Below are 18,650 nucleotides of genomic sequence, written 5' to 3'. Positions count from 1 at the left end.
AGGAGAGCAGGGGGGTGAACTTTGTGACTTTGTCCTCACCCATAACTATTTCACATCTGGGGACAATGTATACAATGTATACAATGTATACCTTCAAATCAGCAGCACTGCTATGGGTAGCCGCATGGCCCCACAGTATGCCAACATTTTTATGGCTGACTTAGAACAACGCTTCCTCAGCTCTCGTCCCCTAATGCCCCTACTCTACTTGCGCTACATTGATGACATCTTCATCATCTGGACCCATGGAAAAGAAGCCCTTGAGGAATTCCACCATGTTTTAAACAATTTCCATCCCACCATCAACCTCAGCCTGGACCAGTCCACACAAGAGATCCACTTCCTGGACACTACGGTGCTAATAAGCGATGGTCACATAAACACCACTCTATACCGGAAACCTACTGACCACTGTTCCTACCTACATGCCTCCAGCTTTCATCCAGACCACACCCCACAACCCATTGTCTACAGCCAAGCTCTACAATACAACTGCATTTTCTCCGACCCCTCAAACAGACACAAACACCTACAAGATCTCTATCAAGCATTCTTACAACTACAATACCCACCTGCTGAAGTGAAGAAACAGATTGACAGAACCAGAAGAGTACCCAGAAGTCACCTACTACAAGACGCCCAACAAAGAAAATAACAGAACACCGCTAGCCATCACCTTCAGCCCCCAACTAAAACCTCTCCAATGCATCATCAAGGATCTACAACCTATTCTGAAGGATGACCCATCACTCTCACAGATCTTTGGAGACAGGCCAGTCCTTGCTTACAGACAGCCCCCCAACCTGAAGCAAATACTCACCAGCAACCACACACCACACACCAGAACCACTAACCCAGGAACCTATCCTTGCAAAAAAGCCTGTTGCCAACTGTGTCCACGTATCTATTCAGGGGACACCATCATAGGGCCTAATCACATCAGCCACACTATCAGAGTCTCATTCACCTGCACATCTACCAATGAGATATATGCCATCATGTGCCAGCAATGCCCCTCTGCCATGTACATTGATCAAACTGGACAGTCTTTACGTAAAAGAATAAATGGACACAAATCGGATGTCAAGAATTCTAACATTCAAAAGCAGTTGGAGAACACTTCAATCTCTTTGGTTACTCGATTACAGACCTAAAAGTTGCAATTCTTCAACAGAAACACTTCAAAAACAGACTCCAATGAGAGACTGCTGAATTGGAATTAATTTGCAAACTGGATACAATTAACTTAGGCTTGACAAGAGACTGGGAGTGGATGGGTCATTACACAAAGTAAAAATATTTCCCCATGTTTATTCCCCCCACCCCACTCCCCACTGTTCCTCAGACGTTCTTGTCAACTGCTGGAAATGGCCCACCTTGATTATTGCTACAAAAGCTTTCCCCCAACCCCCGCTCTCCTGCTAGTAATAGCTCACCTTAAGTGATCACTTTCATAAGTGTGTATGGTAACACCCATTGTTTCATGTTCTCTATGTATATAAATCTCCCCACTGTATTTTCCACTGAATGCATCCGATGAAGTGAGCTGTAGCTCACGAGAACTTTTGCTCAAATAAATTTGTTAGTCTCTAAGGTGCCACAAGAACTCCTTTTCTTTTTGTGAATACAGACTAACATGGCTGCTACTCTGAAACCTGTTACTCTTTACAGGAGTTCTGACCTGCATTCCTGCTCTGGTCCCGGCAAAAGCATCACACAGCCACACGGAACCCTTTGTTCCCCCCCACCCCCACTCCAGATTTGAAAGTAACTTGCCTCCTCATTGGTCATTTTGGTCAGGTGCCAGCGAGGTTATCCTAGCTTCTTAACCCTTTACAGATGAAAGGGGTTTGCCTCTGGCCACGAGGGATTTTATAGTTCTGGAAACAGAAAGGTGGTTACCCTTCCCTTTATATTTATGACTAGCTACGTAAGTGCTGACTTAGTGAAATCATTATTATAAAGATATTGAGTAAAAATATTGTTTGAATGATTGTAAAATAAACAGCTCAGTGTTGTCACCATGCTAATCAAAATACCCAAGTTAATTTAATTGTTGTTGTTTAGAACAGCAGTTCTTTCACTTTGGCATAAATATAGCTCACAGCCATTCAAAACAAATAATCATCACTAAAACAGGGTAACTTGTTCCAGTTTGATTATGTCAGCATAAGCACAATGGCACGAGGGTTGAATACAAGACTTAAGACAGTGAAGCACTTCCACTGTAACCATCTATTTCAAACTCCTATAACTAAGGTGTTAAAATTGCTTAGGGCTGTAATATTGTTTATAGGCGCTATACCGTAGCATCTTATATTTATATCTAGCACCTTAGATTTATATCTTATAGCAGTTGTAGTGGAAACATAATGCCAGTTTTTAAAATTACAATTGGGATCATGTGTCGCATCTATACTATCGTGCACTTAGTATTGTGTGAAAATAATGTGGAACTCTGAGCAGTGGCTACTGTGGATGCACTGCTACTTTTCAACAGGACTTCCGTTATGCCTTGAAATATATATCACACGGCATATATAAATTCACATAGTTAGAAATATCCTAAACATATTTTTATTCAATAGACTTGAACAGGCCAAAAAAGAAAAGTTCAAGATCTACAGTGAGGGCAATAAATTATTTAGATTGTTTTAAAGACCAGGGGTGAAATCCTGGCCCTATGGACGTCTATTGGAATTTTGCTGCAGGAAGAAGAGTATATACCAATCAGGAAAACATCGCACCTGGACCATTATTAGATCATTCAAGTGATATTTCTTACTAGAGGATAGATTCTCAAAGGTGCCTAAATCCAACATTTAGGTGCCACTGACATTTTCAACAGCACCACTTGGCTGCTGCCTAATCCTCTAGTGTCCAAGTTTCTGCTGGTGGGCATGTGCAAAGCTAACTTTTTCTTGAAGCTACACAACAGCTAGTGAGCTGCCCAGAACCCTTGTTAAAGCAAAAGCCTCACTGGGATGCTCACAGTAGGCATTCATTTACCTATCTCCTTGGAGGGGCTTGATCCTGGAGGTGTTCTCAGAACATGCCTACTGGATTGGGTCCTGGACAAAAGACAGCCGGGGCAAGCAGATTGGAAATTTTGGGGAACTTGTGTGTGAGAGCCCCTTCAGGACACCAAACAGTCCAGTGATTAGGACACTCACGGGGATGTGGAAGACCCCAATTCAAATCCTGAGTATTCTGTGGGGTGTCTCTGTATCTTCTGTTGGAGCTTTTCCACTTTGCATAAAAAATTAAATATTTATTGGAGCAGGGGTTTTAATCTGCATCTCCCACCTACTATGTGATTTTCTTGATTTACTGGCTATAGTAGGGTGTGATTTCTCTTACAGAAAACCAGAGAGAGGAAGGGATGACCTGGATAAGGAAAGTATTCACAGCTGAGTACCCCGAGCAGAGATAGGGCCTCCCTCCAGCCTGTCAGTCAGGTGCCTACAGGCCTAGATTAATGTGAGTTAGCTGGCTGCATACCTTTATGGGATGGGGCCTAACCCCTGCTCCTTTCTTTTGCATTTCACTCCCGACTAGTTTAGGTGGTTCCCTGCTCAGCATGTTGGCTTCTGTGAATCCCTTTCTTAGGTGCCTATCTCTCCCTGATTAATACATGGGGAGCCTGGGCACCTAGCTTGCAGGGCCAACCCACAACATTTTGGCACCTGAGGCGGGGAGCTCAAATGACGCCCCTATGCCCCCTCACTTGGGCCAAACCTTTGACAGGTCTCAATTCTGCCTTCTTCCTGTTCTACTCCTCTCATGGTACTGCTCTGCTACCTACCCCAATAAAGGAGAACTAACAACTTAAAATGCCTTGTTCAAAAATTTTTAAGTAACACTTACATTTGCTGTTCAGGCGTTTGAAAGTTAACTCTTCTTATCTGCATAGTAAACACTGGCATTTTTATCTGTTTGAATAATCAAAGTGGTGCTTTCCATGCCTTCTTGGTTGCAAAGATTTGAACTGCTTCCCGCTGAAGGTCCACAGTCTGGGCCATCTCATGCTCTATTGAGATGGGTGCAAGGCCGACCAGCCTCTCCTGTGTCATTGTGGAGCGTAGATGTGTTTTTTATTAACTTCAGCTTGGAGAAGCTGCATTCTCCACTGGCAACTGTTACAGGAAGTGTTAGAAGTATGTGCAGAGCAACAAAAGCATTTGGAAAGAGGGTGATCATCTTATTTGTGCACATATATTCCAGAACAGCCTTTGGAGCTGATCCTGCTGAAATATATCTTGAAAGGGCTTTCAGTTCATCACCTAAATCACTTGCATCAATATCGCACATGTCATCATGTGTCAACACTGTCTCTAGTGCCTTGCACTGCTGGTGGAGGTCTTCTTCAGGTATAGTGAGGAGTTTTGGAATATCATACAACATCCCAAATATACTGCCGTGTTCCTTGAGCTGCATGAAACTTTCTTCAACTGACTGTATTGCAACAATCTAGCACCTGGTTAAAGAATTCAACTTTGAATTGTTGTTTGGTGTCTCTTATGGGATTATCCCATGCCTCATAATCAAAATGTCATCTTCTTTGGTGACTCTTGTATTCTTGAATGGGTGGGAAAATAGCTTCAGTGTGAAGATCCTCTGCCAACTTCTGTGCACTCTTCAGAAGGTTTTTAAATCCCTCATCTGACTGGTAAGACTGTTGGAATGACTTTGCTTTGTCCAGTTGTTCCATTGCTCCAGATGTATCAAGGTCAACACCTTGGAGTCTCTTGCTTACAACATTTATTTCAAACAGTATGTCATGCCACAACACAAAGCCACACAGAAATGTGAAGTTATGTATGTTTCTGGTGATTCCATTTCCCTCTGCCACTGTTCTCCCATGAACAGTTCCTGTCATAGCATTATCCTCCATAATGGCAACTATGGCATCATCTATCTTCCCAATTTGGTGTTTGATAGGCTTTATTACCTCCACTTGACTTTCCCATCGTGTGGCACTCAGTGGTTTCACTGTCAGAGAGGATGTTCCCAGATGTTGCTTCAAAATTTGCCATTGATGAAGAGAAAAATACATAGATGCTTTGAATTACATTAAAAAATTCAGCAGCCTCACTAGAAGCTGATGCTGCATCACTGACCACCAAGTTCAATGAATGAGAACTTCATGGGACAAAAAAAGCTTGAGGGTTTAACTCTTGGATCTGTGTCTGCGCTCCTTTGTTCTTTCCTCTCATGCTGGCACCATTATCGTAGCCCTGACCTCTCATGTCAGCTATCGCAATTCCCGTGTCTTCCAGCTTTTTAAGAAGCACATTTGTCATACCAGCTCCTGTAGTATCATCAGTGTCAATACATTCTAGAAAATGCTCTCTGACAGTCACCATTGTAGGGACATTTTTACTAGGTTCTGTTGTTAGAAAATGCACCATTAAAGTCATTTGTTCCGTATGGCTGATGGCAGGTGTGCAGTCTAGAATAACAGAGTAATATCTTGCTGACTTCAGATCTGCCACAATCTTCTGTTTGACTTTTGTTGCCAGTAACTGTATGATCTCATTTTGAATGGTTTTTCCAAGGTAGTGGTGTGTGTACATTTCTTGGGTGGTGACTCTTCTTAGATGCTCCTAGAGTACAGCATCAAACTCAGCCATCAGCTCCACAATTTTAAGGAATTTTCCATTGTTTGGCATATACAGCTGATCTGAAGTGCCACACAGGGCTAAGGTTTTGGGTAGCAAGCATTCTCACAATGGCAATGAGCCTTTTCAGAACATTTTGCCAGGAAAGAGACTCTGATGCAATCTTCTCCTGATGCTGATCATCTATGGTGACCTTTAACCTTAATCTCATCTCAAGCTCTTTCCACCTATGGAATGCTCTCTGGTGATTTGCTGCCTTCACATGGCATACCAGATTTCTAGCCAGATTTTTCCAGCCCTTTGTTCCTGTAGAACCCAATGTGGCTGGAACATTAGACTGGAAAAGTTTGCAACAAAAAAAGTATGCAGCATTCTGGGTTTTTGAGTACATAAGCCATCGCCTCTCCACTTTATCACCATTGGGGATTTCATGCCAGTAATGTGTTGGATGGAAACTTCTATTTTCACTTTCTTTGGGGAACATGAAGTTTTTCACTTGCTGTGGCCCATGCAGTACGAGTCCCTCAGGCTACTGCTCAGTCTTGGATCATCTAGACTTAAGGAACTAAACTCAGCAGCAGCTGTTTCTTGCACCTCCACCAAACTCTTCTCTGATCTACACTTTTCTTCAGGAATGTGCCTGGTTACATCCATTTGAGATGGAGATATGGATGCTGCAGTAGGTGCCAGGTCACTTGCACTCTGACTAACTGGAAGATCAGGCATCTCCTCACCACTCACATCCTCACTGGGGCCGGAAGGCTCACCATGAACATTTGTGTCTATGTATCTCAGGAGAGCTCCTTCCTGCTTAGATAGAAAAGCTTCCTTTGCTTTCTTTCTTTTTCTGAATGCTGCCCCAGCAGGGCATTTTCTTCTTTCACTCATGACTGCTGTTCTGTGCCAGCTATAGTGGCTCTCAACACTCAGTTGAAGGGGACAAATAAGCAGGCTGGTAGCAGGGCCTGAATGAGGGAATATATCAGCATCTTAAGGGACTAACTGGCTCCTACTACTTCAGTTGACTGCCTGTTCTCCTCAAGTGGGTTCAGGGAAGCAGCAGGAAACAGGAAGCTCCCTGAGAAGCTGGTGTTAATCAGTCCAGGCTCCTGGGGGTGCTAGAGAGGTACATAAGAGGCTCCTCCTTCCCTCTCTCCCTGCAGCTCCTGCTGCTTTCTGTTATTCCCTCTCACCTTTTCTCCTACCTCCCTGTTATGTCTCTTGTGCCCTCCTTCCTCCAGCACAGCATTCCACCATCTCTGTGCATCTAGAGCAGAGAGAATACATATGCACCAGCAGCAGGCACAATTTTCTACACTCTGGATCCTAGTGCCCCCCCCCCCCACAGACTGGCACCTCAGGCAGCCGCCTCAGTTCACCTCAAGATAAGGCCAGCCCTGCTAGCTTGGGGCTGAGAATTCAGCTAGGGAGCAGGGTACCTAGGAGTTGGGCATTGTAATGCTGAGCGCTGCAATGCTTAAGTACCTTTGTGAATCTAGCACTAGGTTATTCTGTTCTACTCCTTTGTGCGTAATTTCTTTTATATTTGCCCAACATTTACTGCATGTAACACTACCTGTAAAAAAAACACTGGCCAATCCAAAGGCAGGCCTTTCTGGTTAAAAGGAATTGCACTGAAAAGAGTTTCAGAGTAACAGCCGTGTTAGTCTGTATTCGCAAAAAGAAAAGGAGTACTTGTGGCACCTTAGAGACGAACCAATTTATTTGAGCATAAGCTTTCGTGAGCTACAGCTCACTTCATTGGATGCATACTGTGGAAAATACAGAAGATGTTTTTATACACACATGAAAAAATGGGTGTTTACTACTACAAAAGGTTTTCTCTCCTCCCACCCCACTCTCCTGCTGGTAATAGCTTATCTAAAGTGATCACTCTCCTTACAATGTGTATGATAATCAAGGTGGGCCATTTCCAGCACAAATCCAGGTTTTCTTCCCCCCCTCTCCCCCCCCCCCCCAAAAAAAAAACCCAACCAAAAACCCACTCTCCTGTTGGTAATAGCTTATCTAAAGTGACCACTCTCCTTACAATGTGTATGATAATCAAGGTGGGCCATTTCCAGCACAAATCCAGGGTTTAACCAGAACGTCTGAGGAACAGTGTGTGTGTGTGGGGGGGAAGGAATAAACAAGGGGAAATAGGATACTTTTTAGAATGAATCAACCATTCCCAGTCTCTATTCAAGTGTAAGTTAATTCTATCCAATTTGCAAATTAATTCTAATTCAGCAGTCTCTCGCTGGAGTCTGTTTTTGAAGTGTTTTTGTTGAAGGATAGTCACTTTGAGATCAGAAATCAAGTGACCAGAGAGATTGAAGTGTTCTCCGACTGGTTTATGAATGTTATAATTCTTGACATCTGATTTGTGTCCATTTATTCTTTTATGTAGAGACTGTCCAGTTTGCCCAATGTACATGGCAGAGGGGCATTGCTGGCACATGATGGCATATATCACATTGGTAGATGTGCAGGAAGTCTGAGAATGAAAATTTATTGGTATTTAGAAAAACTCAGCAGCAGGTAATTGTTCTGCAGAACAAGACCATACTAAACAGTGCATGTTGTGTCATGGGCTTTCCTTTCAAACCAAATAAGTCAAAACCCTTGATTTAAAATCCCAAACTTTTGGGGAAACAGTGTTGGTTCCCAATAAAAAGTGGTGTGGTATGAAAACAGAGTTGAAAGGTGTCAGAAACCTAGGTTCCATAGCTTTACATTGTAACACATTAGCTTTTCTCCTGGAGCCAGTTGGGTTAAAATTCTATCTTGCTTCTTAACTGAAAATGAATTTAATGAACACTTCCTTATAGACATTGACTCACATCACAAAATGGAATCTGATAGCCTGAGCATTCTCTGCTTGAGAGGCCTACATACCAGCAAGAATTCTGTGTTACAACTGAGGCGCATTGGTGAAGCACACTATGTGCTAATACTATGCCTGGGTTAGCCAAACTGTTCGTCTCTTATCTGTATGAGCACCAAGTTTTCAGATTAAATTAAAAGAAAAGAGAGAGAGAGAAAAAACAGGATCCAATTATAGAGCAGTGAAGTGCAAAAGGAAGGGAGAGTTCTTTCGGTGCCTGCATGGCTTATACTTTATTTTTAAGAAATCTTGTTCAAGTTTTAAGCATACCAAATAGAAATCCATCTGGTGGTTTTACTGCTTCTGTACTACATAAGAGATTGAGGTGGCAGATTTTACAACTCTGTTATATCGCAATCTCAGACCATCAATAGTTTTCTGTGGCAGGTAAATACTGGAAAGGAAACCTAGCTTAGTATCAGAATTTATCTGAAGTGTAATAAAATAAATATTTCTCTAATTCCTGGGGTACTGTCTTAACTTTGCAATGTACTTTTCTGGGAAATAGTTGTGTGATAGAATTAAAGAAACTTAAACTTTAAAGAATCTGTTTTTGACCGGTTTCAGAGTAGCAGTCGTGTTAGTCTGTCTCCGCAAAAAGAAAAGGAGTACTTGTGGCACCTTAGAGACTAACAAATTTATTTGAGCATAAGCTTTTGTGAGCTACAACTCACTTAATCGGATGCAGGCTTCTGATAACTCAGGTTCAAAGGAAACAATGATAGAGTTCTGGAGTGTACTGAATTCTTTGTTGGCTGGGTACTAAAATCTGCATGAAGAAACTTGAGCCTCCCAGAGTTTGATTGTGATAACCTGGCCTTTTCTAAAAGATTTGGAGAGAAAGATACATTCTGAAAATAAATGGAAGGGAACATAGAGACTATGACAATGGAAGCTGTACGTCAGCATTTTAGGTGGGGTACTTGCTTAAATGCTACACGTGCTCATTAATTAGGACATTTTATTTAGTCACTTCTGTGGCTACCTGGCTGTAAGCAGGTGATTTGGAACACAATTCACAATTCAGACCACTGTATGGTCTGGGCACTGAAGTAGCTGTCCATCATAGATGCTCCACCTCGAAGAGCCGTTCTATTAAATTAATAGCTGTGAATAATGTATAGAATTGGAATTTTTTTACTGATTTCTTTATTCAGCTCTGGAGTAAAGGGCTACAACTCTAGTGAAGTTAGTTGAGTTACAACCATTCATGCCAAGGCTGAATCTGCCCCTAGATGAACAAGCAGTAGCCTAGAGCAGGATTTATGCTTCACAAATCCTCTCTTAGCCTGGAAGCTTTAAAAACACTGTCCTACAATGGTTCTTATTCTGGTCTTGTTTGAATTAGCTATGTACCAGTGTAACTTCATTGGCTTCAAGTGAGATACTCCTGATGTACTTCTTTATAAATCTCTGAAACCTACTAAAATGGCTATGATTTCTGTTGTGAAGAGAGAGAGAGAGAGAAATTAATCAATATGGAGTAGAAGAAGGAGCTGAGATGGAAAGGTTTTTAATTTTTTCAATTCATGAGAACTCATGTTTAGTTCCCCCCTTTAACACAGCTGCCCTGTTGCTATTGCCTTATTTATTTATTTAAAAAAATACCCTACTTGCAAGGAAGCAAAACCAATCTGCAGAAACCATATCTCAGGAAATTTTCCTCTTTGAAACTTTGGGTATAGTCTAGTCATCTGTGTAGGTGAAGGAGATTAGACAAGCAGGAAATCTGGGGAACAGATGTGACCATAAACAAGTGAGCAAGAAGAGGAATGTAGTACAGAACCAGAGGTTGTGCGCAAGTTTTGTTTATTAGCCTAATTTGAATTAATTTGGATTTGATAGAACAATGGAGACAGACACCTACATGACAACTGGATGCCAAAGTAGCATTTGCATCTGCTTACTGGAAGCATTTAAGAGATTTTGAGAGTACTAATTGGAGGAAAATAGCAGTTGTGAGGATAAAATGTGCTGAGATCATTTCTCTTGTAAAGGGAATCTGGAAATATTAAGATTTAAAGCTATCAAGAGAATGAAAGATCTCCCCAAATAGATTCAGCATTAGCTATTCGGGGAGATCTTTCATCCTCTTTATAGCCCTGAAGTCTCTCTTTGTGGTCCTCTTATTTTGTGGTTATATAATAGTTGAATATCAGATAAGCCTTTGGAAGGCCCATGGTCTGAACTTTCCTGTGGTACAACCACTTTCTTGAACTAAATAAGTACCTTGAATAGCTGGGCTACCTGCCCTCAGGTCATAGAATCTGAAAATGACCTTTCTGCCTTCATTGTTGATCTTGATTTGGTGATTTTAACCTAAGCATGAGACTCACCTGGCACCAGAAGGCTAAAAGTCACAGGCCTAGATCATCCTTTTCCATGAAGAAGCCTGCAGAAGAGGGCTCTGGGGAAGAAAACTTCACTGAAGTTCCCTTTTGGGGAGTTCCTCCCTATTCATTCCACTGGTAGCCAAATTTGATTCGCCACCAGCAGAATAGTTCATGAGCCCCACCCCAAGCCTTCAGGAGCCCAGAGCTTTATGAGATACCAGGGCTATCTACTCTGAGACTCTCTGTATCCCCTGTGGCTCTGGCTGCCTGCGTGTCCCCCATCCTTTCCCCCCTGGAGCTGTAATAATGAGGATACCCTTTGGGTCTGACTTTTCCTGGGACCTTATTCTGCAAGGTTTCCAAAGCAATTCAAACAAGCCACCTATCTGATTCCTCAAATTTTAATATGCTTGCCCTAGGTGTATTGCTTGGTTTATTCACTCATGTGGTATACATCTATTTGTCTCTCCCACTTCAAATCTGAGAGTGAAAATGTCTTGAAAAGGGTAAAATGGAACAAAATAGAGCATGGGAAGATTTCTAGGATGCTTTTCACGTTGGCTAGGTGTGAAGAAAACTTGTAGAAGCATGACATTTATCATAGGTATTAATGCTTCTGATTTAAAAAGGGTATGATATAGTAATGAAAACTTCTGATTATATAGCAAACAGTTTTATATTTGGTTGTTTAGTGTGGGTCCTGATTAATGTTCTAACCAGTGAGAAGTTGTTTGCAAAAATAACAAGAAGAAACAGAAGAAACCCCTAAAATAATACAAAATTAGGGATGGGGAAGCTTAGAGTTCTACTGCTCTTTGAATGGGGGAGGGCAAAGTATGGGGCATGCATTGTCCCTCCCACCGAACACCTCGGGACTTCAAAGGGTTAATAATTCAGACAGAAGCCTGCGCCCTCCAGCCCAGCTGAGAAGCAATTGTTGTAAGACTGGAGAAAGGGGGCAAAGGTGGCTTTATACCATCTTTACACATACTCCTTGAACCAGGGGTTGGCCAGGTCCCATCTGGCTCTCAGTGCAATTAAGGGCAGCTTCAGATCTGGCTGTCCATTTGTTTTGCACAGTCAGAGCTGTGCAATTAGAGGTGGCATTATTTTTAACATGGCTTTTTCACCATGCTGGAGATCTATGTTTTAGAAGGATCCTAGGGCCAGCCATTTGAGCAATGTAGACACTAGGAATCCAGCACCGGTCTAGTGCCTTTTAATGACCACCCAAGATCCATGCAGATCTCAGGATATCCGTGCTTCAGGCTATTTTTCATGTCCAACCTTGGCCTCCTGGAGTCCTCTCAGTCCCTGATGTTGTAATAGTAGAGACAGGTAAAATATAGGGACATTTTTGGGCTATTTCCCCTCTATTTTCCATTGGGGGAAAAAAAAGATCCAGACATTTTTAACCAGCTCTAGCTAACAGAGCGGTCTGTAGCATCTTTTCAGTGGGTGATTTGCCAGAATAAGATTTCAAATATAGCTCCCAATAGCCCAGGCAATTGCAGTGAACTTTATTTAGACATATGTATTGCTAAACAAGTTAATATAACACATAGCACTTAAATAGTGATTTATGTCATTGGCGTGCTGTACAAATGTTAAGCCTCACCATGAGTAAGCCATGATTATCCTCATTTTACAAATGAGGAAACTGAGACACAGTAGGGTTAACCGTCTAGCCTATGACCATACAAGAAATCAGTAGGCACAACAGAAATTAGACATCATGAGTTTCTGGAGGCTAATTCTAGGCTTAATCCACAAAACTATATTGTCTGTGAATATTTTCCCATCTCCCTGTTTAATGACAATCATAAACCTGCATTTTTGTCTTTGTAGTGATCAAGAACCTGTGTAGCAGGCTGAGAGTCCATGTATCAATACATGTGTTCATATTCCATGCTAAACTCTGGAAGATAATTTCTCTGAGTTTATGCTGGACTGAAGCCATAAACAGTAGTCATAGTTTTATTGAACTGGGTCATAATGATGATATCATAGTCATATTCTGGAGGCCTGTGGAAACTAAACTCAGATGTGTGGATTTCAAGAGCTAAACTATTTTAGGAGAGAACCGCCATTACTTGGCTCTATCCAGTACAAAATTAATATAGTAAGACAATAAATTATGTCATTTATGGAGTGAAATACTTAGAAGCTTCATTGTATAAAATGGCACTGGCAGCATCCCCCTTTTTACTCTGGATGTCATCGTTTCTTAATTACAGCCATGGCTGAAATGTTTAGTATTTGGAAATTGGAATGAGTTCACAGAAGCACTTACATTATCAGGAAATACAAATAGTTCATTTATTCGTACAACTGTTGCAATGTTCCTAATACAGTTTTTATTGATGGGCAGTTGAAGTGTATCAATCCACTTAAAATTCAAAATGGTTCTTTTGTGCAAGAGGTTTATGGCAAAGGCACTATAATTTAATTTAATGTTTTTTAAAACTATGATGTTTGCTTCGTAAATTAATATTTTATATGTTGTGTTTAATTAAAATAAACTCTGCTACTGATCTAGAAAACACAAGACAGACTTGAGTTTTCTATTTATGAAGTGTAGCAATATTGGCAAGAAACAACTTATCTTGTTTATGAGACATGTCTGCTATTACTTCTACAGATTGAAGACATTTTATTGCTGAGCTTTACATGGTTTACAACACAAAAAACGCAATGAAACTGTCACCATGAAAATAAGCCCATAAAAAGAGGGTTTTCTTATTTTTTTTATTTTATTTTTATTTTTAAAAGGATGGCATTTACAGATCAAAATATGTTTTCCATGCAACTCTGGTAGTTTATTTGCTGCTAAATCCTTGCAAATAGAGGGCAGACATCTAAACACAAAAGCAAAACTGATTAAGGTAATATGTTAGCAGCTATTTTCTGATTAACTTTGAATGGGAATATCTTCCTTTATTCTCCTGAAAGGAGTCCAGGTAGGCTGGGATCTAGAGATGGGTCTGACCTGGAACATGAGACCTGAGCATTCACCCTGAACACTGAAGTTTTTAACCTAGCTCTTTGATCAGTTGAACTGTAGACACTAAATCAGAAAATCACAATGTCATTTTCAACATTTGACTGCAGTAAATACCTCAGATACTAAGGTATTTATTTAAATGTTTCTATAGCATTCATTACCATAATATCTGAGCACCTTATTAATAATGGCACTGGACAGTGTACAAAAATGCAGTAAAACAGTGTGAAAAATGCAAAAAAAGTGTACAAAAATGAAGTACTTACATCACATGGGCCTATGTTAGTAAATGTTAGTAAATATTATCCCTAGGTTTCAGATAGTGAGGCAGGTAGGTGCAGTGGGTTGCTCAAGGTCACACACTGAGTCAGTGGAAGAACTATGAGTAGAACTCATTACATCCTGGTTCCCAGCCCCCGAGTTGTTCCTCCTGACCTCTCTGCCTCCCACAATGACATCTTCTATACGAGGTACAAAGACACAAAATGTCTCTCTATATATCATAGAGATAATCAAATAGTATTAAACCTATTAGTGCTGGAATCGTTTTTCTTCTACAGTGTTTTCTTTTGTCTCCCACACCTAGAAGCAATTCAAACCATGATAAACAAAATAAAAATAATGTGGAAGAGAATGTAACAAATTGAACTACAAAAGGCTGCAAGTACATCTGAAGTTTGCCAAACAAATATGTCCTTTTGAGACCTCATACCCATCTTTTTGTCAATGCACATACAGTTTTATCCAGACCAGATTCCACACTTCAGGACTTCCTTGCAAGGTTTGTCAGACTGCATAAAAATCAAGAGGTTAATTATCCTCTGACGTGCTCATTTTTCATATAACTGTATTTTGAGCACCACAGGGAGAGTGTGGAAGGGTTGGCTGCTACTCAGCATATTAAGATTCTTTCCCTAAAAGGGCTAGCCAGGAACATTTCAGAGTGTTAGGGGTTATCAGCGATGGATAATTTGCCTATTAATTATATGGGAGAACACAGTGGCCTAGTATCTCCTGTGCTCTTCTTCAGTATCCTTCTGCTAGAATAACTGGAACCAAAATTTTGTCCATTCTTAGTTTAATATTCAAACTCTTTATCACTACTGCCTTAACAAATACCTAAGGTTGGTCAGCCCCTTTTAAAGGGAATTAGATCAGACTTACCTGTGACTGATCAGGCACCTACCAGCTGAGACTGATTAAGGGTTTGGAGAAGGTCTCTGGGTCAGCTGAAATGAACAGGTTTATATGTGAAACTCATTTGAATTGTTTTATTGTGTTTAAAGAATAAACTGAGCCCTGAAGAAAGGACTTGTTTAGTGTGGTGTTAGTCCTTCCTGGGTTGGGGGAGACATTCCTACAGATGATGTCTGCATATTAGGCTTAGTTAACTTATTTACTTGTCACTTATAAAATGGATCCATCAGAAATCTTTCTAAGCAGATGTACCTGCTCAAAGAGCATAACTAGTGGACAGCTGTTCATACTAAGAGCTTTCTCCCTATACATTTAAACCAAATGATCTTTCCCCCCCACTCACTTTGAACAAATAGTTGAATACTTGCTACAACAAATTGTAAGACCCTTGCCTCTTATAATCATATCAGGTTGTTTTAGCACCCAACCCCTCCAACATTTATTACTGAGCTTTGGCCCAGATCTTCAAAGGTAGCGAGACTCCTGATTTCCATTGAAGTCAGTAGTGGTGTGGCTACTTGCCAATTTTAAGAAAATGTCAGCATTGACAAATGTCTGTCCAAAATTATTTTTATTTTAAACAAAGACCAAAGCTTGTCTCCAGCCTTTGAAGAGTGAGTGAATTCCAGTCCTGAGGAGCTTCTACAAAGAATGCTCTGCTGCCCACCCTTAACCTACCCTAGGGATAGACAGCAAGATCATTGCAGCTGACTGGAAAATATGCAAAAAATACAGCAGGTGGAGTAGCCCCAGAGACAGGGCAAAAGGCATTTATATCTTTCTAAATCATCACTGTTCCTTGAGTTGCAAGTAGAACTGGACAGGAGGTGTACTTAGATTTATACTAGTTAGTTTGAGCGAATATTTCTTATGCAGTTTTAGCCCCTTTTTCCTTTGTGAATCATTCAAAAACCAGTATATTTTCTGCTCATGTATTTAAGTTATTATGAAATAACTGGCATTAGTAACTTTCAGTTTGAGTTGATTGCCAACTATTTGCCTTGATTATTCATCATGTGTATTATGAGCAGTCAGCAAATGTTTCCGCTCTCTGATTGAATTAACTAAATCTTTTAAAACTTTAGAGCAATGATAAAGAAGGATAAACTTTTGAATGAACAGACTTTTCTAAATGAATTGCTACTGGTGTGGGTGGGATACAAATACGTGTTGAGAAGAAAACTTCTTTAGTCATGGGGGAAAGTTTGTTTTAAACTGCTGAGGCAAAGTCATACCTTTCGTGTATTTTGAAAGTACATGTTCAGAGAGCATTTCTCTTGTATAAAAGTATGCTATTCCAATTCTTAAAATTCTGTTTATTGTACTGCAAAATTTGACATTTTTGACTGTCTAACTGTAGCAGGTTATAATAAAGAAGACTAACAGCCTGAATGCTTAACTGGATGTCATTGCCTTAGTGCTTTTGTGTAGAATCTACCCTACTAGGATTTTAAAATGTCAGTAGTTTAATTTTCACTCCAGGACACTTAAATTTGAAGAACATTTAGTTCTTAGCCTATGTTATTATTCTTTTGACTAGGAGGTGTTACGTAGACATTTGAAGATCCTCAGAGTAAAAGTAACTGAAGACATCCTCAACATGATATATATTACAAACAAAAACAACCATTCAGTGCATTAAATCAGTTGTTTTAAAGGGACACTTGATATTTAACCTTTTAAATTTAAGAAATGTAAAGTTAAGGGATATCTCCAAATATCAATGCTTCAACTATGTTCCTTGACATAGTGTTTTGATGTTTTTGATCTTCTCTAATGGCCCCTCCCTAAATCCATGTGTGCATGTCTAATTTCATGCTGGCTGCTACACAGTGCAAGAGCTGGGTGCTTTTAAACCTAGATAGATGGGATTTAGGCCCAGATTCTCAAAGGTATTTAGACACCTACCTCTAATTGAAATCAATAGGAGTTAGGTGCCTAAATACCTTTGAAGGTCTGGACCTGAGAGAGAAGCCATCAGAAATAACAAAGCTGCTTTGCTCTGCTTGCAGATACTGCATCCATACTCATTCAAGCTGATCCCTTGATAGCTTGCTAACCTGCATATCCTGCATCACAATTTGATGTCATTGAGTTGACTTTTTTTTGCATTATATTCATAACTGTATACCAATAATATTCTTCAGCTAGCTTCTAAGCATAAGGTGACTAAGCACTCATATGACAGTGAGGAACTTGGCTTTGTGGTACCTACTGATGTACTTGGACATCAGACAAATACTGCAGATTTTTAACATTCAGCTAACATTACTAATAACTAAATCTCCAAACATTTCAACATTAAACTGCAATTTTAAAAATGCTTACAAGTTCAATAACATTTAATAGTGAAATACAATTTCAGATGTTTGGGAAAGTTTTAAATTTTATACTGGTGGGATGTCAAGGACTGGTGGATATCTTTGATAATATTTACATTTCAGATGCAGAAATTAATAAGAATCAGAGTAGCAGCCAGGTTAGTCTGTATTCGCAAAAAGAAAAGGAGTACTTGTGGCACCTTAGAGACTAACAAATTTATTTGAGCATAAGCTTTTGTGAGCTACAGCTCACTTCATCGGATGCATTGTAGCTCATGAAAGCTTATGCTCAAATAAATTTGTTGATCTCTAAGGTGTCACAAGTACTCCTTTTCTTAATAAGAATCAAACACTCCTGCTTTATCCTGTCAGCAGCTTATGAGTGGTCTGACTTTACAGTAACACTATCATGCAGTGTAATGATTATAATTCATCTTGTGAGTCTTTCAGCAAAATAAAATATTGCTACATAGTTTGGAGATTGATAGCCATGACTTTTGTATTGATTACACTAGTGAAAGAGGAAAAACAAAATAGAAAAAGGATGCATTTTTCAAAGCTGACATGATGAATAACCTGAAATGTAGTATTTTTAACAGTCCTGTGTAATTTGGATGCAGCTTAGAAACATAAAGAGAAGCAGTGTTGTATTATCATGCAAAAGCCAGTTCCACATTGTTTTTCTTTTCACAAATTCTCAGTGCTCTAAATATTTAAAACCATGTCATCAACCTGTCAAAATGAATTTCCCTGTCATCTCACTTGCCTGAATCCTTCATCTAGTTCTTTCTCAGTGGCAAACACTGAAGTCTTGAGAATCCTCCAACAGAAAAAAAAATCCTTTGAAATATCTAGAAAGTTGACTTAAATTAAAGGAGGGACCTGGACAAAGGAAACCAGATCAGATTTTCTAAACCAGTTTCCTGCATCTGAGCACATTCTGGAATCTTTCTCTAAAAAGATCCTCGTTTCTAAATGAATTCATCATCCTGATCTTTGAAGGCCCAGGTTAAGACTTGGGAATTAGCCCATTAAAAATGAAGAAGAAAATAAAATGTATCTTAGCTTACACTGAGACCTAAGTACCTAACCAATTCTGATACTCTAATGGTGATGTGCTGCTGATTCCTCTCTGCCCTTCTCTCTTCAAAGCCAGGCATCCTCTAATCCTGAGATGTTTTTCTCTAGCTCATCTCCAAAGTAAGTCCCATCTTCTCCTCTGCTGAAACTCTAGCACATGTTTTGGATAGCTTCCACCTCTATTATTGTACCTACTCCTCTACCACT

This window comes from Lepidochelys olivacea (genome assembly GCF_965140295.1).
Source record: "Lepidochelys olivacea isolate rLepOli2 genome assembly, chromosome: 11".
NCBI classification, from domain to species: domain Eukaryota; kingdom Metazoa; phylum Chordata; order Testudines; family Cheloniidae; genus Lepidochelys; species Lepidochelys olivacea.
Note: the sequence above shows the minus strand (reverse complement) of the source record.